Source organism: Hordeum vulgare, chromosome 3H (genome assembly GCF_904849725.1).
Source record: "Hordeum vulgare subsp. vulgare chromosome 3H, MorexV3_pseudomolecules_assembly, whole genome shotgun sequence".
Classification (NCBI taxonomy): Eukaryota; Viridiplantae; Streptophyta; class Magnoliopsida; order Poales; family Poaceae; genus Hordeum; species Hordeum vulgare.
Window position 1 is genome coordinate 177317269 of NC_058520.1, and position 17459 is coordinate 177334727.

Genomic DNA, 17459 nt, shown 5'->3' on the forward strand with positions numbered 1-17459 from the left:
CGATCAGTCCTACGATCTAGTGCCGAACGGACGGCACCTCCGCGTTCAGCACACGTACAGCTCGACGATGATCTCGGCCTTCTTGATCCAGCAAGAGAGACGGAGAGGTAGAAGAGTTCTCCGGCAGCGTGACGGTGCTCCGGAGGTTGGTGATGATCTTGTCTCAGCACGGCTCCGCCCGAGCTCCGCAGAAACGCGATCTAGAGGAAAAACCGTGGAGGTATGTGGTCGGGCTGCCGTGGAAAAGTCGTCTAAAATCAGCCCTAAAACCTCCGTATATATAGGGGGAAGAGGGGGAGCCTTGCCTTGGGGTCCAAGGACCCCTAAGGGTTTCGGCCGAGCCAAGGGGGGAAGGTCTCCCCCCCCAAACCGAGTCCAACTTGGTTTGGAAGGTGCAGTCCTTCTTCCCTTTCCCACCTCCTCCTTTTTTTCTTTTCTCTTTGATTTTCTTCCTATGGAGCATAGGGCCTTCTTGGGCTGTCCCACCAGCCCACTAAGGGCTGGTGTGCCACCCCCAAGGCCTATGGGCTTCCCCGGGGTGGGTTGCCCCCCCGATGAACTCCCGGAACTCATTCGTCATTCCCGGTACATTCCCGGTAACTCCGAAAACCTTCCGGTAATCAAATGAGGTCATCCTATATATCAATCTTCGTTTCCGGACCATTCCGTAAACCCTCGTGACGTCCGTGATCTCATCCGGGACTCCGAACAACATTCGATAACCAACCATATAACTCAAATACGCATAAAACAACGTCGAACCTTAAGTGTGCAGACCCTGCGGGTTCGAGAACTATGTAGACATGACCCGAGAGACTCCTCGGTCAATATCCAATAGCGGGACCTGGATGTCCATATTGGCTCCTACATATTCTACGAAGATCTTATCGTTTGAACCTCAGTGCCAAGGATTCATATAATCCCGTATGTCATTCCCTTTGTCCTTCGGTATGTTACTTGCCCGAGATTCGATCGTCAGTATCCGCATACCTATTTCAATCTCGTTTACCGGCAAGTCTCTTTACTCGTTCCGTAATACAAGATCCCGCAACTTACACTAAGTCACATTGCTTGCAAGGCTTGTGTGTGATGTTGTATTACCGAGTGGGCCCCGAGATACCTCTCCGTCACACGGAGTGACAAATCCCAGTCTCGATCCATACTAACTCAAAGAACACCTTCGGAGATACCTGTAGAGCATCTTTATAGTCACCCAGTTACGTTGCGACGTTTGATACACACAAAGTATTCCTCCGGTGTTAGTGAGTTATATGATCTCATGGTCATAGGAACAAATACTTGACACGCAGAAAACAGTAGCAACAAAATGACACGATCAACATGCTACGTCTATTAGTTTGGGTCTAGTCCATCACGTGATTCTCCTAATGACGTGATCCAGTTATCAAGCAACAACACCTTGTTCATAATCAGAAGACACTGACTATCTTTGATCAACTGGCTAGCCAACTAGAGGCTTGCTAGGGACAGTGTTTTGTCTATGTATCCACACATGTAAATGAGTCTTCATTCAATACAATTATAGCATGGATAATAAACGATTATCTTGATAGAGGAATTATAATAATAACTATATTTGTCATTGCCTCTAGGGCATAATTCCAACAGCTTATGATGCTACTGCTAGAGATACTATGTTTGATACTATGCCTGATGATGTTATGCTTGATACTATGCGTGATGCTATGCCTGATACTGCTAGAGATGCTATGCCTGATACTGCTAGAGATGCTATTTTGCCTGATGATGCTATGCTTGATGATGCTAGAGATACTACTTTGCCTGATGTGCCACTAGGGGTATTCCTTGATGCTCATATTGCTAGAGTTACTGCCAATGCTCGTGATGCTTCTGAAACTGTCGATATTATTGAGATAGAACCTGCTTTTGCTCCTGCTAGATATAGCTCTCCTAGATATGAATTGCCTGATATACCTGAGGGTTACGTTATGGAGGTAGAGATAGCTAAGGATTTTCTTGCGTGTAAGGATGCCTATGACGCTGAGAAATTACTTCTCAAGTGGAAGGAAAAATCTCTGAAAGCTAGGATGAAATACGACCCAGAGTTTGCCACTTCACCTATCTTTGTCACCGATAAGGATTATGAATTCTCTATCGATCCTGAGATAATCTCTCTAGTCGAATCTGTTCCTTTCCACGGTTATGAGTCTGAGACGGTCGTATCCCATCTTACCAAACTACACGATATAGCCACCCTTTTCACTAGTAAGGAGAAGATCCGCCACTACTATATCCTTAAGCTCTTTCCTTTCTCTCTAAAGGATGACACTAAAGACTGGTTCGCTTCTTTTGCTCCTGTATGTGTGAGTAGTCCCCAGGATATGGTCTATTACTTGTGTGAGAAATATTTCCCTGCCCATAAGAAGCAAGTTGCCTTGCAGGAAATATACAACTTTGCTCAACTCAAAGAAGAGAGCCTCCCATAAGCTTGGGGGAGGCTCATCCAGCTACAGAATGCTTTGCCTGATCACTCTCTTAAGAAGAACGAGATACTTGATATCTTCTATAATGGACTTACCGACGCCTCTAAAGACCACCTAGATAGTTGTGCCGGTTGTGTTTTTAGGGAATGCTACTGCAACAGAAGACCTTCCAATGGCGCCAGAAATAGGTGTGTCGACGGCACCAGGAATCCTTCTGCTACGGCTACGCCCACTACAAAAAATAAGGTCAATTATGACTCCCTATATTGGTCATTGATTCGTCATTGTTGTTGTTTATTGACCTTTTTTTGACCAAATTTACAAGGTCAACAGTTGGCCGTCAAGAATGAACAAACTTGACCTTTCTAAAATTTTGGTCATAGATCTCTATTGACCAAAAATTTGGTTTGGTCATTACCCATTTGTGTGAGCCACGTAAGATCTGACGTGGCTGTGCTGACATGGCATTGCTAGTGACCAAATGGAATCATCATAAATTTCACAGCCCAATTCAATAATCTACATGGGCCTCCATCAATACTATTTTATTATTAAAAATGTCTAAATTGTTTAGGATGATGCATTATTTTGCCAAAAGCATGTATATCTCAGCATAGACCCATTAAAAAACAAATACAAGATTGCAAATTAGTTGTATATATTTCATTTCATTAGCACATCACACGAATTATAATACATCATCCATCGACTCCTCAACACATAAAGGTTCAATGCCCAACAAGTGCACAACAAAATAGTTCTACAAGTGCAGGTGTACAGCAAAAGGGCCCAACAAGTGCATAATCACACAACAACATACTTCGACACATAACATCAATGATAAACGAAGCTTCTTGTTCCCTCCTCCTGTCTTGTCCTCTACTTCTTCTGGGTGCTTCAAATCATCCTAGTAATTCAAATAATCAAACATAAGAAAGCATATAAAATAATCAAATATTAGAATGTACAAGTAATAAATAAATTAGAACTACTAGTCGTCAACCCGTGAAGTAGCTATTTTAGAAAATTCATACAATACTTGAAGCCACTATTAGGATTTGCAAGCTGGTAGTTTTAATAGAGCCGTCTCCACCAATTTTGTTTTCCTTTTTTAACCTTCATTCTTAAGTGGTTACAATTTTGCCTTCATATATCAGTACACCAACATAAAAATATATACCTAAATATAGACCAAGATATATTACAACACGCTGACGATACCTAAATCTGTAGGCCATACAGTAAACAAACGGAGTTGACAGACTCTAAAAATACTGAGTTAACAGGAATAAAATATATAGCCACATAATTTAAGCGGTAAAAATTACAGACTAAATGCATGCCTCACTTAGTAGAACAAAATTAATTACAGACAAAATACAGGCACATGATATCACCCTTTTTACATCACAAAAGTATTGAGTGGCGATGATGTCCAATATAACGTTAGAAGGTTCTTGTGTATCCCGATCTGTATTCCTATTTCTATTTTTGTTTTATCTAGTTCACTGGAACATAAAATGCATGATTTAGCATGTATATGTGCAGAGTTAGTGAGTGGCTGTCGAAACCAAATTGATTTGAAATATAACTGGAAACATAGAATGCAAGACATGTTCTACTTCTAATTAATCCATGGTTTTGAATAAAATCAACCACATGAATTAATGTAATGGAAAGAAAGAAAGATATAGAAGGATCTAACGGACAAAGATACCGTGTTTTATGAAAATAGCAGTCCAACACTGTCCGTACATTGAAACTATACATAGGCATCAGGCATGCATGTAAGTAGTAAGTCATCCCTCATCAATAAAACTGGGACAAAGATTAAAAAATGTATATCTATTGTGGAGGAGAGAGTACCACAACAACAGCCGTGGATGATACCATCACCAGAAAAAATAGTTTTCTTGTTGCTAGTGTTTCTCCAGTAAAAGGCCATCAATCCAGCAGCCAGTAACATACAAAGTTTTGCTTGCTTCCGGCAGCCAGATCTGCTTGCCGGCATCTTGTAAGTTCCACTAAATTAGAATTAGCTCCTGCAACATGTAATCTATCGGAAGGAAGTAGGACATGAGTCATCAAGTGGGACAAAAATGAAAGAGGACAGAGTGGTTGTACTGGCCTATGGCGTGGACTTGAAGATGAGCAACATATATTATGCGAGAGAAACTCCTCCACCAGTGCACCTGCATGGACCAGGGATGTAAATCATTCAATGTATTAACCGAGATTAAAAGGAATAATTCAGGATGGCTAGGCGCTGCAAAATAATTGTTATCAAAGGGCAACATTGATGTTAGAAGTGAGAGTACATCAAATGAGTATTCTACATGGAACGGGAACTGGAACACATAATTAAGCATCTGTAGAAAAATAAAGAAAATGCTTGTCTATTTTCCTCTACTAGCACATTTCTATAAGCACTAGTGGCTGGGGCGCGTCCAGTGCGCGCCTCCTTTGCGTGACTGAGCGCACCAATCTTGTTGTTGTTTGCTGAGGCGTCCATTGTGTGGTGTTCTTTTCAATTGTTTTTTGTCCTGTGGGCAGCACCTATTCATGCAACTATTGCTAAACTTATGCAACTTATTGAACTCTAGAAAGCAGAGAAATCCAATAGAAGTGACAGTATCATCTTTTAAAAATAAGTTACAACAGTAAAAATGCATTGGTGTCTGTGCACATTCATAAATTACATCAGGTAAGTAAAGACAGGACCACAGGAGCATCATATGCACGATTAAGCTTATATGAACAAAGAAGTAGCAGTCTTGCAGCCTAAATGAATGATTACAAAGATGAAAGGTATTTAAAAACAACGGTTGGCACTGGCAAAAAGTAGATACAGTTAGAAGGTAGACCATCACCGCCTCGACTGCAGATGACCACCGGCTCGCTGGCCGGTGGCACTCCTCCGCCGCGGACGTGCCTGGCCCAATCTGTCATCTCCTTCCTGGTCAGGGCCAAAAGGCAACGACGGCGGTAGACACTCCAAGCGGCGGCGAGACAAGTTACTACAAAGACATCAAGTTCAGTTATCAGTATCACAAAAGACATCAAGTTCAGTTATTGCAAAGACAGCAAGTTCAGTTATCACAAAGATAATTGTACAAAAGAGAGCAACTTCAGTTACCCTGCTATATATGTGACTGATTTTTGTTAGGACAGGTACTATAAATACACAAAAGTGTCAACGAATTGCAAGACATCTAAGATGTTTCATCATAGGTAATGTAAATACATGGCACAATTTCTCATATAGCCATTCCCATGGCAGATCACACCATGCTTGAATGAGATATACACAACCACGAGTATGCAATGGATATGAAGACAAGAAAGATGTTAATTACCTGGTCCATGTATAGGTGCAGAGCCACCGGCGACGTCCTTGCAGTTGCCATTGCTGCTGCCCCAACCTCACCATGCGCTTCCATGCTTCCTCTGCAGTTGCGGGTTCAGCTAGGCCTACAGCAACGAGTAGATGAGAAGCATCGTGCCGGTGGCCAGTGCGCTTTGTATTTGGGCGTCCTCACGGCAACGCAGATTCGATGCGTACGATGGGGAAGAGTGGGTGGCGGATTGGGTGGGTGACGTACGCGGAGACGCAGGGAGTGAGTTGACAATTGACACTCTAAAGTCTAAACAAACTAACAAAGCTATGCTGCACGAGGAAGGATGAGCCACCAATGTCTAAATTATTGACATGGTATAGTACTATTTGAGTACTCCCTCCATCCATATTAATCGTCGCTGATTAGTACAACTTTGTACTAAATCAACGACAATTAATATGGACAGGAGGGACTTTACTTCCATCAAGCCCAATTACTACTTAGTACTACTATATTAGGTAGAAAAATGGACAGAAGGATCATCAACTCTGAACTGCTGGCTGAAACCATACCCGTAATAAGCTGCAACAGGCTTCCCTTTTTCTGCTCCGAGTTCCCAAGGAATAATAGGACCTCTAACAATCTGGTCTGCGTCCAAGATCACGACCGAATCGACGTTGTCCGCCTCTGGACTATGCTCCAACCAATGCACCACCCCCGCAGGCTTGTTGATGGCCGGGTACCTGCACACAAAAAATGACTCAGGGGACACTAAGGCCAATTCCATTCCAAACGAGGAAACCTTAGCAGTTCATATCCATCTATCCCCAACTACCAAATCAAGCACTCCGCCCAAATAAAGCGCTAATACAGAAGCAGTTCATGCAGCGTGTAACCAATTTCGCAACTCCGCCCCAAATCCTAACCCCAGACGTCTCGGCTTCGGCCGGGCGTAGGCAAATGTGGAATGAGGAGGAGAGGGACGAGTCTGTGTGTTTAATGCGCGTGCGGCGGCGAGAGTTACCCACCAGTCGCCGGCGCGGGGGTGGCGGCTGTAGGAGGGGACCTGGCGGGTGTGGCCGATGCGGAGGCCGCAGTAGGAGGGGAGCTGGTCGGGGGCGCAGCTGAGGAGGCGGGTGACGCCGCCGGGCTGCCCCGCCTTGCGCAGGCTGTGGAGGAGCCCCACCGCCTGCCAGACGAAGTAGTCACCGCACTCCACCGAGAAGAGTGTGTGCAGCCGCCGCCCCTCCCCGGCGGCAGACACAACCACGGCCGGCCACAGAAGCAACAGGAGGAGGAGCGCGGCCGCCGCCATTGGTGGCGTGGTGGCGGATCTCGCGCCCGGATGAGTGGGTGACGTACGAGGGGGAGGGGATGCGTGAGAGCGGAGCTTGCTTGGCTTTGATGACGGAGGAGCTCGAGCCTCTGGCGTCGGCGCCGCCGGCAAAAAATGGGATTTCCCCCTCGGTTTGGTGATTTAGGGTTGGAAGTGAGGGCACGACAGAGGAATATACCCATTCGCGGGCCTCTGGGCTTTTGAGGGCCTTTGGCACGTTTTTCCCCGCTCAAGATGACATTGGCGATAATTGAGTTTCGCGGTCGAAAGTGTTGAAGTTTTTTGGCCGAAACGACATATTTCAGTGCTTGGTGTAATTAGTAAAATTTCGGAAATTTCACTGAATTTTAAAACCGTGGGAAGGATGGGTGGGTGAGAGACGTTGGACACGTATCACGTAAACGGCTCAGATGGCATGTAGTGGTGTGATCCGAGGGAGAGGGATTCTGCATCCTAATTGGTTAGATAAAGGTGCTATCTAAAATAATTTTGAAGTGCTAAAAATAGGAGGGGTTTGTGAAACATGTACCAAAGATATTTCCCCAAACGACATCACTAAGTGTTTCACTCAAGAATACCACATTTAATGGGCGATAACCAACTTATTCAATTTTGATCTTTAAAGCTATTTTTGCCATTTAAATGGTTTTCTGCCGAATCAGAAGGAAATCAGATGGAATCGGAAGGAAATCGGTCAAACAATTTTGCACAAGGATGCATCTTGGAATGGCAAACAATGTTGCTAAAGGGAGTTTTCATTTTCTTTGGATGTATAATTCATTTTCCATTTGTAGCCTTGTCGACACCTATACAAGACATGTACGCAAAATTGTTGAGTTTTCTGCCGAGTCACCTCTATTTAAGCCTATGACCTTCTTAATTTTGTCATGGAGGACCTATAATGCGGGCATAAATAGAGCTACACATGCGAGTGACCATTTTGGGCAATGGGGTTATGACCTTCTTGATAGAGATGGTCAAAATTTTCTACGGTTTGGACCCTCTTGGACACCTCATGACCTTTTTGTAGATTTTAGGCATAGATCTATGACCAATAAAACCGCCGTCATTGTTTTTCGTCATAAACGAGCTTATTTCTTGTAGTGGCCTTAAAGGACTTCCTAGGCAAATATGCAAAGGATTTCCCCCGTGGCCTTGGAGCCTTGCGTTGGTGTTCCCTCGACGCGGAAAGGGTGATGTAGCGTAGCGGTGGTAAGTATTTCCCTCAGTTTGAGAACCAAGGTATCGATCCAGTAGAGGAGTAACACAAGAGCCTGCACAAACACAAAAATCTTGCTCCCAACGCTATGAAGGGGTTGTCAATCCCTTATAGATTGTTCGCCAAGTGAGAACTGAAAGCAACAAAGTAACAAAGCAAAGTAAAAGCGAAAGTGGCAACGATAGATGTGAATAGACCCGGGGGTCGTAGTGTTTACTAGTGGCTTCTCTCGTGAAAGCAAGTAGACGGTGGGTGAACAAATTACTGTCGAGCAATTGATAGAACCGCGCAAAGTCGTGACGATATCTATGGCAATGATTATATCTATAGGCATCACGTCCAAAACAAGTAGACTGATACTTTTTGCATCTACTACTGTTACTCCACACGTCGACCGCTATCCAGCATGCATCTAGTGTATTAAGTCCAAAACAACAGAGTAACGCCTTAAGCAAGATGACATGATGTAGATGGACACTCTCATATCAACGACAGAGCCCACCTTGTTACCCTTGATGGAAACTACTCAATGTGTGCCTTGCTACCCCTACTTTCACTGGGAAAGGTCACCACATGGTAAGAACCCAAAACCAAGCACTTCTCCCATTGCAAGAATCATAGATCTAGTTGGCCAAACAAAACCCAAGACTCGAAGAGACTTACAAGGATATCAAATCATGCATATAAGAAATCAGCAAAGACTCAAATATATATCATAGATAATCTGATCACAAATCCACAATTCATCGGGTCTCGACAAACACACCGTCAAAGAAAATTACATCAGATAGATCTCCATGAAGATCATGGAGAACTTTGTATTGAAGATCCAAGAGGGAGAAGAAGCCATCTAGATACTAACTACAGACCCGTAGGTGTGAGGTGAACTACTCACGAGTCATTGGAGGCACGATGATGATGATGAAGAAGCCCTCCAACTCCAAAGTCCCCTCCGGCAGGGCACGGGGAAGGGTCTCCAGATGAGATCTCGCGGAAACGGAAGCTTGCGGCGGCGGAAAAGTCTTTTGAGGCTCCCTTGATTTTTTTTCCTGAGTTTTAGGGAATATATAGGCGCAAGATCTAGGTCAGGGGGGCGCCAGGGAGGCCACAAGCCTGCCCACCGCCGCCTCCCCCTGGTGGCGGAGTGGGGGGGCTTGTGGGCTCCCTTTAGCCCTCCTGGCTTGGCCCACAGGCCCCCTCATCTTCTTCCGTTCGGGAAAAAATCATTTCGGGGATTTTATTCCGTTTGGACTCCGTTCCAAAATCAGATCTGAAAAGAGCGAAAAACATAGAAAAAACAGGAATTGGCACTTGACACTGAATTAATAAGTTAATCCCAAAAAGATATAAAAGGTACATAAAACATCCAAAGATGAAAAGATAACAGCGTGAAACCATCAAAAATTATAGATACGTTTGAGACGTATCAAGCATCCCCAAGCTTAACTCCTGCCCGTCCTCGAGTAGGGAAGTGATAAAGAATGAATTTTTGATGCTTTCATTCTACCTAGCATAAATGTCCTTTGTAACTCCTCTTATGTGACGTGAATGTTCAGATCCATTAGATTCAAAACAATAGTTTGCTATTGACGTGGAAACAATAATAATTCAAGCAAACTAGCAAAGTAACCGTGAACTTTCAAAATAACAAGGCGAAAAGAAAGTTATCCCTACAAAAGCATATAGTCTGGCTATGCTCTATCATCATTGCACAACGAATTTAAATCATGCACAACCCCGGTATTGGCCAAGTAATTGTTTCACACCTTTACTTTATCAAACTTTTTCAACTCTCACGCAATACATGGGCGTGAGCTGTTATAGCACTATAGATGGTGTGGAGTGTGGTGGAGGTTGCAAGAAAAAAAAGGAAAAGATGGTCACATTAACTAGGCATATCAATGAGCTGTGGAGATGCTCATCAATAGATATCAATGTGAATGAGTAGGGATTGCCATACAAATGATGCACTAGAGCTAAGAGAATGTGAAAGCTCTTAAAGAAAACTAGTGGGTGTGCATCCAACTTGCTTGCTCACGAAGACCTAAGGCAATTTTGAGGAAGCCTATCATTGGAATATACAAGCCAAGTTATATAATGAAAATTTCCCACTAGATATATGGTGGTGACAAAACGAGAGACTCCCAATCATAAAGATCATGGTGCTTAATATGCACAAGTGTGGAAAAAGTGGTAGCATTGTCCCTTCTCTCTTTTTCTCTCATTTTTTTGGTGGGCTCTTTGGCCTCTTTTGTTTATGGTGGGCTTCTTTGGCCTCTTTTATTTACTCACATGGGACAATGCTCCATCAATGATGATAATCGCACTTTCAACTCAAAACTTAGAGCAACGATGACTCTATATGGAATGCATTCGGTAGTGTACCGTGGCAATGATCTAGCATGGCATAGACATTAATGGAAACATCATGCTAGCTATCTTACGATCGTGCAATGGCAATGTAGACATGGTGGCACATGTCATGGTGGTAGTTGCATGGCAATATATCTCGGAATGACTTTGAAAAACCATAGTAGGTAGGTATGGTGGCTGTTTTGAGGGAGGCTAATGGTGGATTTTGTGCACCGACGAAAGTTGCACGACACTAAGAAGATACTGATGGTGGAAGGTGAAAGTGCATCTAAACCGTGGACTCAACATTAGTCATGAAGAACTCATATACTTGTTGCAGAAGTTTTATTAGTAATCGAAACAAAGCATTCAACGCATACTCCTAGGGGAAGGGTTGGTAGGTATAAACCATCGCGCGACCCCGACCGCCACGCAAAGGATGACAATCAATAGACTAATCATGCTCAGATTTCATCACATAGCGGTTCGCCATACGTGCATGCTACGTGAATCACTAACTTCAACACAAGTATTTCTAGATCCACAACACCTTACTAGCATAACTTCAATATTACCAAAACCAAAACCACAACTCAAAACTAATTGAGAGGAATCAAGCTTCTCTAACTATTCAATGCACATGAAGGTGGAAGTTTTCGTATCCCTTTGGATAACTACCCCTTTTGAGACTACCTTCAAAGCATAGATCAACTACCAAGCCACGCACCGCTGTGCTCTAAAAGATATAAGTGAAGCACATAGAGCAAAATTATCTAGCTCAAAAGATATAAGTGAAGCACATGTGAGCTGAATTGTCTACCAAAAGATATAAGTGAAGCTCGACAAAATCACGGTGAGTGCATGTGTCTGTCTCTAGGTGTGCAGCAAGGATGATTGTGACACAACAAAAATAAAAGACTCCTATGATATAAGACGCTCCAAGAAAAACCACATAACATGTGGTGAATAAAAATATAGCCCAAGTAACGTTACCGATGGATTGAAGACGAGACAGGGGATGCCTTCCCGGGGCATCCCCAAGCTTAGGCTTTTACGGCATCCTTGAATCTCTTGGGGTGCCTTGGGCATCCCCAAGATTGAGCTGATGCCACTCTTTATCTCTTCGTCAATAAGAAATTCACCCAAAACTTGAAAACTTCACAACACGAAACTTAAACAGAAACTCGTGATAACATTAGTATGAGAAAGCAAACCACCACTTCCTTAGGTACTGTAGCAAACTTAAATTCTACTTGTGCTGATGTTGGGTTACTGTATTTTCAATCTTCCATGGCTAATACCTCCCGATACTATCCATAGTTTCATCAAAATAAGCAACCAACACAACAAAAAACAGAATCTGTTAACAGCACACCAGTCTGTAGCAATCTGTATATTTTGTATACTTCTGGTACTCCAAAAATTCTGAACAATTACGACAGTCTGAAGAATTTGCGTAGCAATCAGCAGCAAAAATAATAAACTCAAAATCTCTTACATAAAAAAATGAAAATTCTTTTCGTGAGCAGAAAGTTTCTGTCTTTTCCAGCATGACCAAACGATCATCCCCAAGACTAATCATAACGGTTTTGCTTGGCACAAACGCAAAAGGAAACACAAAAAACACAATCATAACAGAATTATGAAAGTGTGGAAAACACAAAATAGAAAGAAAAAGGATAGATTCGTTGGGTTGCCTCCCAACAAGCGCTATTGTTTAACGCCCTTAGCTAGGTATAAGGTGATGGAATCACGTATAGTCATCCTTGGTGCTCAAACCATAAGTAGCCCTCATCATAGATTCATAAGGCAATCTTATTTTATTTCTAGGAAAATGCTCCATGCCCTTATTTAGGGGAATTGAAATATAATATTCCCTTCCTTCATATCCATGATAGCACCAATAGTCCTTAGGAAAGGTCTACCAAGAATAATGGGACATGAAGGATTGCAATCTATGTCAAGTACAATGAAATCCACGGGTACATAGTTCTTATTTGCAACAATAAGAACATCATCGATCCTCCCCATGGGTTTCTTGACAGTAGAATCCGCAAGATGCGAATTAAGAGAACACTCTTCAATCTCATGAAAACCAAGAATATCACATAAAGACTTTGGAATCGCGGAAACACTTGCACCCAAATCACACAAAGCATTGCACTCATAGTTTTTTATTTTGATTTTGATAGTAGGTTCCCACTCATCATGAAGTTATCTAGGTATAGAGACTTCTAGTTTGAGCTTCTCTTCAAGAGATTTCATCATAGCATCTACGATATGCGCGGTAAAGGCTTTGCTTTGGCTATAAGCGTGTGGGGAGTTTGCAATGGATTGTATCAAAGAAATGCATTCAAACAAGGAGCAATTATCATAATTGAATTCCTTGAAATCCAAAGTGGGAGTTTCATTACTACCCATAATTTTGTTTTCTTCTACTCCACTCTCCACACCTTTATCATCAAGATGGGTGGACTCCGAATCATTGGGGCATTTTTCAACCAAAGTGGATTCATATCCAGCCCCTCCATCAATAGGTTTGACACGCGAAAACAAAGATTCAAGAGGAGACACACCAAGCACTTTAAGATCTTCGTGATTTGCATCACTAGAACGCACCCTTTTAAACCATTCATGCCTAGTGCGAATTTGGGCGGTTCTTTCTTTGCTCTCATTCATGGAGAAACGCATAGCTTTCAAAGTTTCATCCAAGTTGACCTTGGGAGGAGCGCATCTAAATTTCAAAGCATCAATATCACAAGACATCCTATCAACGCTTTTAGCCAAATCGTCTATTTTGAGTAGTTTTTCCTCTATGGACGCATTGAAAATCTTTTGAGAGTTGATGAACTCTTTGATATTACTCTCTAAATCAGATGGTAATTTGTTGTGATTTCCATAAGTGTTGTTGTAGGAATTGCCATAATTGTTAGAGGAGTTACTAGGAAAAGGCCTAGGAACATAGTTTCCTCTAAAAGCATTGTTGTTGCCAAAATTGTTCCTACCAACAAAATTCACGTCCAAACTAGCGTTGCTACTCTCAATCAAAGAAGATAGTGGCATGTCATTAGGATCTACAGTAGCGTTTCTACTAGCAACCAAATTCATTAACTCGTCCATCTTAGCACTAAGCGAGTTAATTTCTTCTATGGCGTGCACCTTTTTGCTAGCAGGCGACCTTTCAGTGTGCCACTAAGAGTAGTTGGTCATGATATTGTCTAGGAGTTCTGTAGCGTCTCCTAACGTGATCTCCATGAACGTTCCACCTGAGGCGGAGTCCAAGATATTGCGAGAAGCGAAATTCAAGCCAGCGTAAAAGATTTGTATAATCATCCACAAACTCAAGCCATGAGCGGGACAATTTCTAATCATAAGGTTCATCCTCTCCCAAGATTGTGCAACGTGTTCATGATCAAGTTGCTTGAAATTCATGATATCGTTACGTAAGGAGATGATCTTAGCCGGCGGAAAATACTTGGATATGTAAGCATCTTTGCACTTATCCCAAGAATCGATACTATTTTTAGGCAAAGAAAAAAACCAAGTTTTTGCGCGATCTCGCAACGAGAAAGGAAAAAGTTCCAACTTAATCACGTCATTATCCACATCTCTTTTCTTTTGCATATCACAAAGCTCAATGAAGGTATTGAGATGGGATGCGACATCTTCACTAGGAAGGCCAGAGAATTGCTCTTTCATAACAAGATTCAGCAAAGCTGCGTTGATTTCATACGATTCCGCACTAGTGGCGGGAGTGTTGGGGAACGTCGCATGGGAAACAAAAAAATTTCCTACGCGCACGAAGACCTATCATGGTGATGTCCATCTACGAGAGGGGATTTCCGATCTACGTACCCTTGTAGATCACACAGCAGAAGCGTTAAGAAACGCGGTTGATGTAGTGGAACATCCTCACGTCCCTCGATCCGCCCCGCGAACCGTCCCGCGATCCGTCCCAGGATCTAGTGCCGAACGGACGGCACCTCCGCGTTCATCACACGTACAACTCGACGATGATCTCGGCCTTCTTGATCCAGCAAGAGAGATGGAGAGGTAGATGAGTTCTCCGGCAGCGTGACGGCGCTTCAGAGGTTGGTGGTGATCTAATCTCAGCAGGGCTCCGCCCGAGCTCCGCAGAAACGCGATCTAGAGGTAAAACCGTAGAGGTATGTGGTCAGGCTGCCGTGGCAAAGTTGTCTCAAATCAGCCCTAAAACCTCCGTATATATAGGTGGGAGAGGGGGGGCCTTGCCTTGGGGCTCAAGGAGCCCCAAGGGGGTCGGCCGAGCCAAGGGGGGGAGTCCTCCCCTTCCAAACGAATCCAACTAGGTTTGGAAGGTGGATTCCTTCCCCTTTTTCCCACCTCCATTTTTTTCCTTTTTCTCTTTGATTTTCTTCCTATGGTGCATAGGGCCTTCTTGGGCTGTCCCACCAGCCCACTAAGGGCTGGTGTGCCACCCCAAGGCCTATGGGCTTCCCCGCGGTGGGTTGCCCCCCCGGTGAACACCCGGAACCCATTCGTCATTCCCGGTACATTCCCGGTAACTCCGAAAACCTTCTGGTAATCAAATGAGGTCATCCTATATATCAATCTTCGTTTCCGAACCATTCCGGAAACCCTCGTGACGTTCATGATCTCATTCGGGACTCCGAACAACATTCGGTAACCAACCATATAACTCAAATACGCATAAAACAACGTCGAACCTTAAGTGTGCAGACCCTGCGGGTTCGAGAACTATGCAGACATGACCCGAGTGACTCCTCAGTCAATATCCAATAGCGGGACCTGTATGCCCATATTGGATCCCACATATTCTACGAAGATCATATCATTTGAACCTCAGTGCCAAGGATTCATATAATCACGTATGTCATTCCCTTTGTCCTTCGGTATGTTACTTGCCCGAGATTCGATCGTCAGTATCAGCATACCTATTTCAATCTCGTTTACCGACAAGTCTCTTTACTCGTTCCGTAATACAAGATCCCGCAACTTACACTAAGTCACATTGCTTGCAAGGCTTGTGTGTGATGTTGTATTACCGAGTGGGCCCCGAGATACCTCTCTGTCACACGGAGTGACAAATCCCAGTCTCGATCCATACTAACTCAACGAATACCTTCAGAGATACCTGTAGAGCATCTTTATAGTCACCCAGTTACGTTGCGACGTTTGATACACACAAAGCATTCCTCCGGTGTCAGTGAGTTATATGATCTCATGGTCATAGGAACAAATACTTGACACGCAGAAAACAGTAGCAACAAAATGACACGATCAACATGCTACGTCTATTAGTTTGGGTCTAGTCCATCACGTGATTCTCCTAATGACGTGATCCAGTTATCAAGCAACAACACCTTGTTCATAATCAGAAGACCCTCACTATCTTTGATCAACTGGCTAGCCAACTAGAGGCTTGCTAGGGACAGTGTTTTGTCTATGTATCCACACATGTAAATAAATCTTCATTCAATACAATTATAGCATGGATAATAAACGATTATCTTGATACATGAATTATGATAATAACTATATTTATTATTGCCTCTAGGGCATAATTCCAACAGTCTCCCACTTGCACTAGAGTCAATAATCTAGCCCTCATATCATCATGCGAATTACATTGTAATAAATCTAACACCCATACAGTTCTGGTGTTGATCATGCTTTGCCCGTGGAAGAGGTTTAGTCAGCGGGCCTACTACATTCTGATCCGTGTGCACTTTGCATATATTTACGTCCTCCCCTTCGACGTAGTCACGGATGAGGTTGAAGCGTCGTTTGATGTGTCTGGTCTTCTTGTGAAACCGTGGTTCCTTTGCTAAGGCAATGGCACCCGTGTTGTCACAGAACAAGGTTATTGGATTCAGTGCGCTCGACACCACTCCAAGATCTGTCATGAACTGCTTCATCCAGACACCCTCCTTAGCCGCCTCCGAGGCAGCCATGTACTCCGCTTCACATGTAGAATCTGCTACGACGCTTTGCTTGGAACTGCACCAGCTTACCGCACCCCCATTAAGAATAAATACGTATCCGGTCTGCGACTTAGAGTCGTCCGGATCTGTGTCAAAGCTTGCATCGACGTAACCCTTTACGGCGAGCTCTTCGTCACCTCCATACATGAGAAACATCTCCTTAGTCCTTTTCAGGTACTTCAGGATATTCTTGACCGCCGTCCAGTGATCCACTCCTGGATTACTCTGGAACCTGCCTGCCATACTTATGGCCAGGCTAACGTCCGGTCTAGTGCACAGCATTGCATACATGATAGAACCTATGGCTGAAGCATAGGGGACGGTGCTCATATGCTCTCTATCCTTATCAGTTGCTGGGCACTGAGTCTTACTCAATCTCGTACCTTGTAAAACTGGCAAGAACCCTTTCTTGGACTGTTCCATTTTGAACCTCTTCAAAACTTTATCAAGGTATGTGCTTTGTGAAAGTCCTATCAGGCGTTTTGATCTATCCCTGTAGATCTTAATGCCTAGAATGTAAGCAGCTTCTCCTAGGTCCTTCATAGAGAAACTTTTATTCAAGTAATCCTTTATGCTCTCCAAAAACTCTACATTGTTTCCAATCAGCAATATGTCATCCACATATAATATTAGAAACGCCACAGAGCTCCCACTCACTTTCTTGTAAATACAAGGTTCTCCAACCACTTGTATAAACCCAAATGCTTTGATCACCTCATCAAAGTGTTTGTTCCAACTCCGAGATGCTTGCACCAGTCCATAAAT